The sequence below is a fragment of the Sapajus apella genome, unplaced genomic scaffold, assembly GCF_009761245.1.
Source record: "Sapajus apella isolate SASKATOON/1434 unplaced genomic scaffold, GSC_monkey_1.0 scaffold18, whole genome shotgun sequence".
NCBI classification, from domain to species: Eukaryota; Metazoa; Chordata; class Mammalia; order Primates; family Cebidae; genus Sapajus; species Sapajus apella.
Genome location: NW_022436958.1, coordinates 28,594,291 through 28,606,676, shown reverse-complemented (window position 1 = coordinate 28,606,676; position 12,386 = coordinate 28,594,291). Strand labels below are relative to the sequence as shown.

Genomic DNA, 12,386 nt, shown 5'->3' with positions numbered 1-12,386 from the left:
CAAATGGTTATGACCTGGAAAATTCTTAAGCAGGTATATCATGTCAGTATAAAGAAAGATAAAAGCCAATTGAAAGAAAAGAGAGTTGCACTCATGGCCAGAAAAAAAAGAGAGGCAAAATGATTCCAAAAATAATGGAGTCATAGTGAAACAAAAATTTTACAAACTCTGAGGACTAGAAGATCTTAAAGGATAAATAAATTGTCAGGATACACCAAAATAACCACAAAAGAAAATACAAACAATTAAACTTGCCTCTAGAATATTCCATTGTTGATATTAGCATTAATAACAATACTAAATAGAAAAATCTTAAGAAATATAAAATTAAAGATTTAATTTGTCTGGGATTCCTAAGCTAGTGACCTCTAGCATTTTTAGCATAAAGCTTCTATCATGCTGTTTGAGCTATTACTTCTTCATTTGAAAGAGGAATAACTTCCCCTAAATTACTAAAATGCTGAAATTTTATTAAGATAATTTCAAATGTAGGCTATTTTGGGGGGATCTCCAGATCCAATACACTTATTAGGTCATCGAAAAGCAAGGTTTCTGGACCATCTTATCTCATCACCTTCTAAATGAAATTCACTGAGTTTAGCTAATTGCAACCATCAGAAAAAGACTTATTCAATTGAACCTTGTATGGATCTTTGCAAAATTAAATTTAAGATGTCTGTTGAGCATGTTGACTCGTGTCCTTTATACTGTATCCTAAACAAACTTTCTTCCCTTCAGTTCGTTCTTGAAAAATGTTTGCTTTTTATACACAACTTTTAGGAAATGTGGTTTTTTTCGTTTTTTCCTAAAATAGAACAAAATTCATGTGATCCAGTATGTTTCCACTTTTTCTTAGTTACTTGGGACATTAGAGGCGAAATTCCAGGCTTGATTGTCAAAAGCTTGCAGACCATATTCCTAGGAATCTCTACTCTTCTTTCAGAGCATCATTTCTCAAATAGTCATCCATGTATCACTTGCACAACACTCACTTGGGGAGTGTATTAAAAATGCAGATCTCTGGGCCCCACCTCAAACCTATTTTTTTCAGAATTTCCAGAGATTGGATTCAGAAATCTACAACTTTAATAAGCAGCACAAGTGATTCTTATGCTCGCTGAAGTTCAGAATTGCTTAGAATCCAATTTTATACAGTGGTTAATCTGTAAGCCAGGGCTGCTTTTAAAAATAAGTGAGATGCAACTCTCATTAAGATATAATGCAACTTGAAGTATGTGGCCTAGATTGGAGTATGAGTTCACATGCAGGAATCACTGTGATTTCCCATGGATACTTGGAATTGAAACAAAAAACAAAAACAAAAACAAAAAAACCTACAAAAACAAAAAACAAAACAAAACAAAAAAACTCTCTCTCCTGTTTGAAGCCAAGATCATAAAATATGTTTCTCCAATCTGTAAATCAGTAATTTTTACAAGGATAGGAAAAAGAAAGATAACTCAAGCCAATCAGAATCTTATGGGATGCTTTCTCAGACTCCACTCTTCTACTTCTCATTCCCTCTTCAATATCCAGCCCGCCCCACCTCATCTCCTTCCACATCCCAGCAAAAAGCTCTCAAATGTATTAAAAATGTTTTTAAAATGATATTTTGGATATTTAACATATTCAACATTATGCTCATTGTAGCTCAGGCTGAAGGTTAAAGTATTTAAAACTTAGTTACTTGGGTCCCTATGAAGACAAGGGAAATAACATTTATTAAGCTTGTGACTGTGAAGTAGAGGGTACTAACGTTTATTGAAGAATTATAAATTTATGTAACAATCTAATGCTCAATTTCTGATGCATGGTGTGTCTGATTGGTATTATTATTAGCATTAGTGTTATTGTTACCACTTAGTGAGGCATAAGAGAGGATAGGCAGAGACCAGATCATGAAGGCACTTTCATACTTGGCTAAAGTAATTCTAAGTAACTGAGAGCCACTGACAGATTTGAACAAGGGTAGGATATGTGTTTTGGAACCATCACTCCAGTAAAAGAATAGAGAAAAAAATGATGGCTTAGGAGAGAGTTCATCTGGAGACAGATTTTATAGACCATGTATAAAACTGTAAAAGTGAGATTTAATGTTTTCTGTTATGGTAAGTGGTCAAGGGAAATTACTGGTGAGAATTCATGACTAGTTTGGTTTATGAATATCATATAAACGAATTGCAGCAAATATTATTTTTACTGTTAATTACTGATTATATATATTTCCATTGAAATAATTATTATTGGTTTAACTCTGCTAAGCCATTGCTATTGGTTATAGCTAAAAGGAGTATGACCTCTGGTTATTACATTTAGGTTGATATTTAGCATGCTGGCTTTCTATCTCAGCTTGTCTAAAATGTACTCTTAGAAGCTACTAAATAAGGTTTATTTGTCTTATTTTAGTAAGCCAATCAAACTGGGTTTTAGGTGAAGAGGAAAAGGAACTAGAATAATGACCTACAACACCAATGTGAACCACATGTTCCATTAGCCTACCACTTTGGTCTTTGAAGTATTTGAGGAAAAGAAGCAAGGGGAAGATGTAAGGAGTGAAGAGGAGAGAAGGAAGGAAGAGAGAAGAACAGAAGGATCCCCACCCTAGGATCCTGGCAGTGGTTGCTGGTCCCATTCTTCCTAAATCATGGTAGAGCATGCTTCTAACATGGATCAAATATCCTGCTTTGAATAATCCTTGCATTGTTGACCTAGGGCTATAAAAATAAAATGAATAAAACCCAGACCTATAGCCAGAGCACTCCTATGCCAAATATCAAAGATTATAGGCTAATGTCACCTGCATTCTCTTTCTACACAGATCATGGAGCAAGAAAGCTGAAGCCAAGCCACATCAAGTTTATCAGGGATGAGACAGTCTGTCAAGGATTCATAGCATAGTGGCTTGCTGGGAAAGGATCACAGAATCTCTTCGAGGGATATTGTAAGAATAAATGAGGGGCCCAGAGCTTTTCTGAAAAAAAGGTGCTGTGACTATCTAAGGTAACTAAACAACTTCTGGGTATAAATTTGTTTTTCTGGAAAGTAAACGAAAATCTCTACTATTTAACAAGGACAGCTGTATCAGGACCAAAAGAAGGCAGATGGGTGTTTTATTCCTTCCTCTACCAGTTTGTTCTTCCACAGCGGCAAATACATATAAGGAAACATAGTAGAGATGACCTCAGGGATAAGAATGATGCCAAAGGCTATTGATGTAAGAAAAAGAGATTAACTCCGTTTTTTTATATATTTTTCTTTTAAGAGACATTCATCCTGTGTATCTAGTAAATTACCCTGGATTGTATTTACTTTAAATTTTATTATATTTATTTGGTAATTGGATCCATGTCTCACCGGATAGTATGGGGTAAAGGTCACCCAAATATGTGTTGAGTACTTGGTTGTGAGCTGGCTTCCAGATTGGGCAAGTTTTTGAACTGACCAAAGACTATTTATTTGTTTGGTGTATCAGCTGCAAATAACCAGAAAAACTGTCTAAAACTGTCTTAGTCAAGAAAGATGTTTATTGAACAGAACAAGCAGTGCAAGCGTTGTTTGGGCCCATGAGCTGAGTGATCCGTCAAAGGCCCAGGGGTAAACATGTCTCTGTGAACTGCCACCCTCAGTGTGTCAGCTTTGCCCTCAGATTGGCATCTCTTCTGGTTTTAACTTGGCAGAAGTAGCTCCATGTATTCTATCCCCATAAAAAAAGCATCCAGAGGACAGAGCATGCTATCTCCTCTTTGCTCTCTTTCTTAGGAGTGAAGAAACTTTTTACAAACAACCATTTGACTGAAGTCCCCTCACCTTTCATTGGCCAGAGTTAGATCATATACCTGGTCCTTAACCAAGGATTGGCAAGGGGCTTGAAGGAAGCATCTGGTATGGAATGAATATTGGGGAGTCAAACACACAATTTACTTTGCAAGGATTTAATAGAAACATTAAATAGCTAATAAACACAACGATGCTGATTTGTCCTTTAAAATGTTGTTATTAGTTAGCAGTTGTCTCTTCAAGGTAATAATTATCTGATGAGGACAAAGTCACAGAAAACATAAATCCCTAAACACTGATTATTTCCAGGATGATTGTCTTGAAGACAGAGATAAACTCATGTTTTTTTTTTACTAAGCTATTTTTTTTTCAGAGCCATGACATTGAGTCCAGGTACAGAAAAACAGAAATAGATCATCTTGTTAAATAGTCAGCACACATTGGCAATCATGTGGTTAGCTGATAGAAACAGAACAATAACGTAAAGAAGGTCTACATTTCATTTGTATTTGGTTATAACAGTGATACTTTGCTGTAGAGTTACTTTCTCAATAGGTTTATTCAGACTAATAGTAATGCTGATTTCTTTAACAATACATCGAGAGCAAGAGGTACGTGACATAGAAGAAGCTTGCCTAGGCTTTTAATTTATTATTAAATAACATAGATGTGGGTTTCATGTTTGTTATTAACTCATTCCTGTTTGCTTTATCTTCTATGTGGAAATAAAGATGAGGACTATATTGCTACATTTCTTAGATTATACCACTTATTCCTGACACAGGGCTTTATGCATGGTAATTTCTTGGTAAGATAGCTGATTTATCCTAATTTCATTTCAGCAAACATCAAGAATCTTCTGATTTTGCAGGCTGAGGTACCCAGGCTTTTTTTTTCCTGAACTGGACAGATTTAAATCTTGACTCCTTGGCTTATCTAGCCTATGTATACCTATGTTTCTTGATCTTTAAAATGGAAATAATAATAGTATCAATCTCATGAAATTGTAATAGTGATTAAATGGGCTAACATGCATATATTGCATGACAGTGTCTGAGACATAGTAATCATTTAATAGAATTTTGTTTATTATTATTCAATCCTCATAGCCAGCTGGTTAAGGAGGCACATCAACCAAGTATTATTTCAAAAACTCTATTGAGATTGTAGAAAATAGTATTTAATTCTGCCTTGGAATGTGTCCAGTGGTTATCATTATAATGTGCTGAATGCTCTATGTATGCCTTTGATAAATCTTATGCTATTGGGTGCATATGCTGCCTGAGAATATATGGTAAATACCAGACAATCATTAGCCTTAAGTAAAAATTTCACTGGGAAAAATAAACATTTCTCTTCAACAGGCAGTTAATTGCTCTATCTTGTCTTTTACATTATATCCTTATTATTATAGTCTCTTGTAGATACCAAGAACACACAGCATCCCTCCTCAGTAATGGACCCAGTCCTTCCCCGCAACTCACACTCTCCTTCTCAAAGACATGAAAATACATTACAGATTTTTTTAATATTGTCTCAAGTTGTGTGACATAGAGCAACTTTTCATCCATGAAGATGGCAAATTTACAGCCTTATGACACAATCTTGTTTCCATGGAAACAGACCAGAACTAATCGATTTTGTCTGCAACATAATCGTAAAAATCCCGACAGAGAAAGGGAGAGACACTACTGATATTACAGGTTACGGACCAATACAATTTGCCAAATTGTCTGCTATTCTGGAAAATTAGGCAAGCTAAGTGCCCATAGGCCATGATTAACGGACAAAATAAAATTTTCCTTAGAAATGCCGCAGCATATCTTAGATGTTTATCATGCTATTTTTCTAGATTCTCTTTCATTAGCAAATATTAGTTTTATACTCATTGAATTGTTAGCTTCAATGCTTTTATAAGGTTATGTTAGCATCATAGTACACTGATAGGTGAGGCTGGAAAACTGAAATGAACTATACAAATATATTTTTCTGTTGTTATTTATATTCAGCTTAGATCTTTTAGAGCTGTAATAATAAGTAAGAGTAATAGTAAGAGTCAAGGCAAATATGTCAATTATAATAGAAAAAGTCATGATTTCTGCTTGATAGTAGACATTTCCAAGGCGATTACGTAGCTTGTTTGGTACTATTCTTCATTTATTTTAAAGGCAGAGAGTGGGACTAATTGTTAAATCCCAAGTATGTCTTTTAATTAGCATTTTGGAATTTCCCCTTTGGCAACTAGGTAATTGTTCTAACTTCATTGTCTATCATCCTCTATGCTCCCTTTACTTAAATATTGGTAGTTGTGTGAGTCTTGCTTCTTCACTCATCATCCTTTCACTTTTCTTCCCTAGGCAATGCCATACACAATCTTATCTTCAGATTCAACCTTTTTTTTGACAAGATCTTGTTTTGTAGCCTAGGCTGGAGTGCAGTGGCAAGATCATAACTCACTGCAGCCTCGAATTCCTGGGCTCAAGCAATCCTCTTGCCCCAGCCTCCCAAGTGCTCAGATTAGAGTCATGAGCCACCATGCCCAGACTCAACCAGTAACTTCTTATCAACTTCACCCCAGCCCAGACAGCTCTCTGAGTCTCAGATCTAGATTTCAATTGTATACCCAGATGTCTCACAGTTGTCTCAGACTGAACAGGTCCCAAACAGAATTTATTATCATGCCTTATAAATCTCCATTTCTCTGTTGGGTTAGTGTCAGTTTGTGACCTAAGCTGGAAACCTGGAAGTGAGCTTAATCCTATAACGTTTATTCACTCCTCCTATCAAGTCAGTCACAAAATCTCATTATTTTTCTCTCTCTTATACTTGTGCATTGAATACACTCTTCTGTCCATGATTTTTCTCCCTAACTTATTGATGGCCTACTACTAATATATTTCAGGCACTGTGATCACCCTTTAGGTGGCATTTTCTCATTTAAATTTTATATTACCTCTATAAAGTATGAGCTATGATTATCTCCATCGTACAGCTACGGAAATTATAAAGAATAAAAAAGCTTCAGGAACACAGTGGAGTCAAGCTTGAATCTAGTTGTGATTGCCAAGTTCATGCCTTTGGTATAGTTAGATCCTTTTCTTCTCTTCTTTAGATGATTGAGTGGTGTCTAAGTGCTTTCTTCTAGGACAGTTATTCTCAAAGTGTAGATTTTAGACAACTGGGGATTCCTGTGCCCTTTGTGTGAGAGCTTGAGTTCTAAACTACTTTCATAATTATGCCATAATGGCATTTGTCTTTTTTCACTATTTTGCCACTTGCACTGATAGAGCATTAGTCATGTAGTAAAACTGCTAATGGTTTAGCAGTAAGCAATGCAGTAACATCAAACTATAGGTGGAGTCTGTGTTTTCTTCGTTGTTCCACACTCTCAGTAGGAAAAATAATGCCAGTTCACATAATAAATATCTGATGAAACAGTAAATATTAATTTTGTTTAAGCTCAGCCTTAAAAAATACATATTTTTAACATTCTGCATGATGAAATTGGAGAAATATATGAAGTATTTGACTGCATACTGAAGTGCCATAGTTGTCTCTAAGAAAAGCACTTGGGTGATTGAGTCAGGAGCTGAATAACCCTCTTTTCTTTTTTTCATGGAACACCATTTTCACCTGAAAGGATAACTGACAAACTATGGTTATTCAGACTTCAGTGTTTGGCACACATTTTCTCAAAAATGAACAAAGGGAAAGCCTGTCACTTCAGGGAAAGCCTGTCACTTCAGGAAAAGCAAATGGAAGCATTTGTTGTCAATGTTTAAACTGGAGATTTGAAGAAGAAATTGGAATTTGGGGAAACTTTTACCTGCCACTGGAAGCTTGACAGCCTACCCATACATTACAGCTTTCCTCATGACATCAGTGGAGATATTAACAAATGTGATTTTTGGATATTATAGAATGAAATTTGTCAAAATTTGGAAGAACTGCATAACAATGTGCCATTTTCCAAATAATCCATGCATGATGATACAAAGTCACGCATGATTAGTTAAAAGATCCTTTCAAAGGACAAGATAAATCAAAAGTTCATTGATATGGTTTTGATCTTACACAAACTAATTTGATAAACTATAATTTGCAGAGTTTTGATATGATATTAAAAAAGGATATTCACAGTTACATGGAAAGACAATTAAAACACTCCTTTTTTCTAGCCACATGTATGTGTGAGAATTTTCTTCATGTATTTCAATAAAACAACACATTCCATCAGATTAAACACTGAAGCAGTTATGAAAATCTAGTTGTATTCTCTTAAGCAACATAAAGATATTTGACTAAGCGTGAAACAAATTCATTCTTCTCATTAAATTTTTTTCTGTTTTGAATAACATAGTTGTTTTCGTCAACCATCTGTTGTCTGTATAAACATACAAGCGCTTATTATTAATTAATAAGAATTTTTACATTTTTTATTTTAATTTTTGATAAGGTAAGTATGGATAGTTAAGTCCCCTTATAGGCAAAAGCTCTTTGGGTTCACGAATGATTTTAAGATTGTAAAGGGATCCTGAAATCACAAAATTTGAAAACTATTGCTCTAGAATCACTCTCTGCCTGTCTACCCTTCATGCTACCACCATCTTTCCAATCTTCTCATTGACCATAGCACTCCTCATCCATGGCGTACCTTTGTGTGGAATGCAGGGTCCTTGGTGATCTATCCTGCCTAACTTTCCAGTTTTGTGTCATACCACTCCCATCTGTGCAGGGTGATCTCCACCCCTAAAGAATTTCATGTTCTTGCTCCCAAACTCTCCAGCTCTTTCTTGTCTCTGCATCTGCACACATGCTGCCCCCCATCCATGCCTGCTCAATGTGTCTCTACTAATGTGTCTTCCTACCCACCCCTTCCCAACCACCAGCACCACCACAAGACCCCAGTCAAATTCCAGCTAACCTGCAAAACCTACTCCAATGTCACTTCCTCAGAGACTTCCCCAAACCATACCTCTCCTTCCCTCCCCTTGGAAGAATAAATTGATACTTTCAATGAACCTCAGACAATAACCAGCTGTATATAACTGTATTATAATTATTTGTATAAAAATCTGCCTCCCACATTGGACTGTCAGCCCCCAGGGAAGTGACTATAGGTTCCTGGTTCAAGCAGAGTACTGATTCATAGAACCCTCCATAAATATTTCCCAAATAAATGATTTTGAGATCCCTTCCAGATTTGGAATATTGCAATTTACTCCTAAAATAGGATATATTGAACCATAATCTTTTCACTGATTAACAAAAAGATATATTTGCTTTACTCACACAAATTCACCCACAGCCTTTTTGGTTTTCAAAAAGATCATGTCCTAAGATTTTTTTCACATCTTTTATGGTCTTACAAAGATAGCTCTGGAGAAAATGTGATATATTAAATTTTATGTATTTTAATAAATTATAATGTGCATATATTCATTAATAATACATATTCCACACCAATGCATCAGTAAGGATTAATTTTTAAAGCCTTCTCTAATATGAATATAAAATTATGTAAGAACTCTGTATTATAAGCTCACAGAGAAGAAGAAAGAATGGGGAAAAAGTAAAAGGGAACTGCCAAAGAACTATGAGGGGTTTCTAAACAGCAAAATTGTCAGTGAAGACATGAGAAACTCTTTTCACCAAATTCTTTAATTTCTCAGCCTACCCAAATATTGGACAAAACCTAACTCCCTTGCAGGGGAAAAGCTGAGAGTCTGGAACTAGCCTGTCTCCTGAGGAATTAGAGACGGTAGTATGGGAACTTCAAGAAGACGTTTTTACTTTATTTTGACCAAGATTCAAATTATTTATTCCAGCCCTTGATAAGTAACTAAGAAGGTAAAGGATTATTTATTTGTAAAAAGTTTTTCATGATTTTTTGATGGCACCTTGTTCCATGTCATCTCAGAAAAATCAGAATAATTTGTGAAAGTTATTCAGTGATTTCCACATTAGATACTTTAAACCTAATTTTATTTCTAAAACAAAAACCAACCAGGAGGCTCCAATTCAGTAAAACATGTGTATTCATATAAATTAGCTATTCCCATCTGGAAAAGGGCTGCCATCTCTACGTGGGGGTACCTCGATGATACCGAGGCTGAGATGGGTTAGATAATACAGGCACACTATTAGTGGCAAACTCAATACTAACCCAGATCTCCCATTCCAATTGCAGTGTGTTTTTCATTCATTGCCAATAAAGATGATCAAAATTAGTTCAAAATCAAATCCTCAAATCAAGCTTTTTTTGATTTTGTTTTTCTCGTCTAAGAAAGCAACCATGCTTCATAGAATTTCCTTAAGACTTGTTTGTCATGCTGTTTCATCTTCATTCAGCACTTGGGAAGAACCACAGCCATTCAGTTTATGACAGGTGATATGAGACAGACGGATTACACATCTTTGGGTACTTAAGCCTTGCAGAAAATGCTCGAAGTCTTTCTGTACTCAAAAGCATAAAAACTGATTATTCCACACAGCCTAGAGTTGGGTTGATGATGTGGCCATCAAAATTGACATTAAGATGGCTAAAACATTCATTTTATTTTGTGCTGCCTTCCATAAATTTAGAAGACACAAAATAAATGATCAATTGACTTTTGAGTAAAATAGAATTTTTCTCAAACGTTTCTATTCATGTACCATACCACTTGATGGAGAAAAAGATATGTGCTGCCTAACTATGAAACAGAAGTTCTGTTCAAAATTAGGGAAAAATGATATAACTTTTGACAGGCTTGCTATTTTATTTTATAACTTATTTAGAATACACCTTCATAGTAGTAAAAAAAAATAATGACAATGCTATATTGTAAATACTAATTCAAAGAAAACACACATCTATTAAAAACACTTTTTGGGCCTGGTGCATTGGCTCACCCCTGTAATCCTAGTACTTTGGGAGGCTGAGGTGGGAGGATGCCTTAAACCGAGGAGTTTGAGATCAGCCTGGGGCAAAATGGCAACTGAAACCCCGTCTCAACAAAGGATACAAAAATGAGCCAGACAGTGGGCACTTGTAGTCCTAGCTACTCAGGATGCTGAGGTAGGAGGTTTACCTGCGCCCGGGGGGTCTAGGCTGCAGTGAGCCATGATTGTGCCACTGCACTCCAGCCTGGGTGACAGAGTGAGACCCTGTCTCAAAAAAATAGCAATAATAGAATAATATAATAAGTAATTAAGAAACACTTTTTTGTCATTGGAACAGATCAGGGAACTAGTAATTAAGATATAAACTAAAACACACATACACATGATAGCTTATATTTTTTTTCTCATGTTATTAAAAGATCCAGAGCTTCTCATTGTAAGCTCAAGCGTATGTAGTGAGCTGCCAAGAATTAGAGGGCCATTTAGGGATAAACTACTATGGAGACTAGAATAAATGTGGGGGCAGAGGGGAATGGTGGGAATGGGGGAAACGTCACAGATGACTTTGATCATTACTTTGGTGTCATAGTTGTAGATTCTTTTAGAAGATGACTTATATACTTATTTTATATGGTGTTGTCATTGTTTCTATATTTTATCTTGATTTTTTAAATGTGATTTTTGGCATAATGCAAAATAAAATAGCTCATGTTTCAAAATGTATGTAGCAGATTTCTTGTGGTTTCGATAGTTGTATTATATGTCCTGCAGATAGAATTTTGTTCCCTTCCCTGAGAATGGAGCAGAGTCATTCCATCTGTCTGCCTTCCCTTGTTTCTCAGCCAGGTGATCGGCACGTGTGAGTGGGCCCCTATACGCTGCACTTCTCAGTTCATCCCTTTAACTCTGTGGTCACAGTTGTGGTTCTAACACAGCAAGAACCTGTTTAAAGAGTGGTTTGAATTGTGAGGATGCTTGAAACCATAAAAGAAGGAAAATGGGCTAGGGAAATTGAAGATAAATTAATTATTATAGTTTACAATAATACAATGCTTACTAATGCCAAAATCTATTCTAGACACAACATAATTAACTCATTTATTTCTTATGATAACCCAGGAGGTCGGTTTCCCTACTACCCTTATTTTATAGATGAACCCAAGCAATGAGGGGTTACTTTGTCCATGATCACACAGCTCATAAGCGGCAGAGCCAGTGTTTAGAACAGACAGATTCCACCACCTGAGTCCATGCTTTTAACCACTATACTAAATGGAAGATTCAGGAAAAATGTTAAAATTATCTTGGAATAATTGAAGGGCAACAGATTGAAATATAAAGTAAACATATTCTCCATTGCCTCAGAAGGAAACAGAGTCTGGCTTAATAAAAGAAAGAAAATACTAAAGATAGGTAGATGTTTCTGGAGGCAGTGGCTTCCATGTCCCTGCTGTTTGGTGATCAGATCTTTTCTGAAGCAGCAGTTGTTAATGATGCTGACAAACATAACAGTGGTTGGGTTTGGCAAAACTTCATTTTCTATCTTCATTTGTATGAGTCAGGGATATATCACAATAATTGTATTCTTGCCAGTACTTCTTTATTTGGGGAGTTACAAAGTTATGAAAAGGCGAGGGGTGGGATGCAGAATAATTAAGCGATTTCATTAACAAACTTTACTGGCATTACTCTTTTGCTGAAAGTATACTATATTTTGACTTAAA

General features: G+C 35.7%; 1 protein-coding gene across 7 annotated transcripts in view; it reads left to right on the top strand.

Moving 5' to 3' along the window:
• Positions 1-12,386, top strand: part of SCN3A (sodium voltage-gated channel alpha subunit 3) — a 112,162-nt gene that overhangs the window by 14,494 nt on the left and 85,282 nt on the right. For all 7 annotated transcript variants that reach the window (XM_032286584.1, XM_032286589.1, XM_032286588.1 and 4 more), the window contains one exon: positions 2,819-3,000. The gene's annotated coding sequence lies outside the window, so the exon portion shown is untranslated. The remainder of the gene's footprint in view (positions 1-2,818; positions 3,001-12,386) is intronic.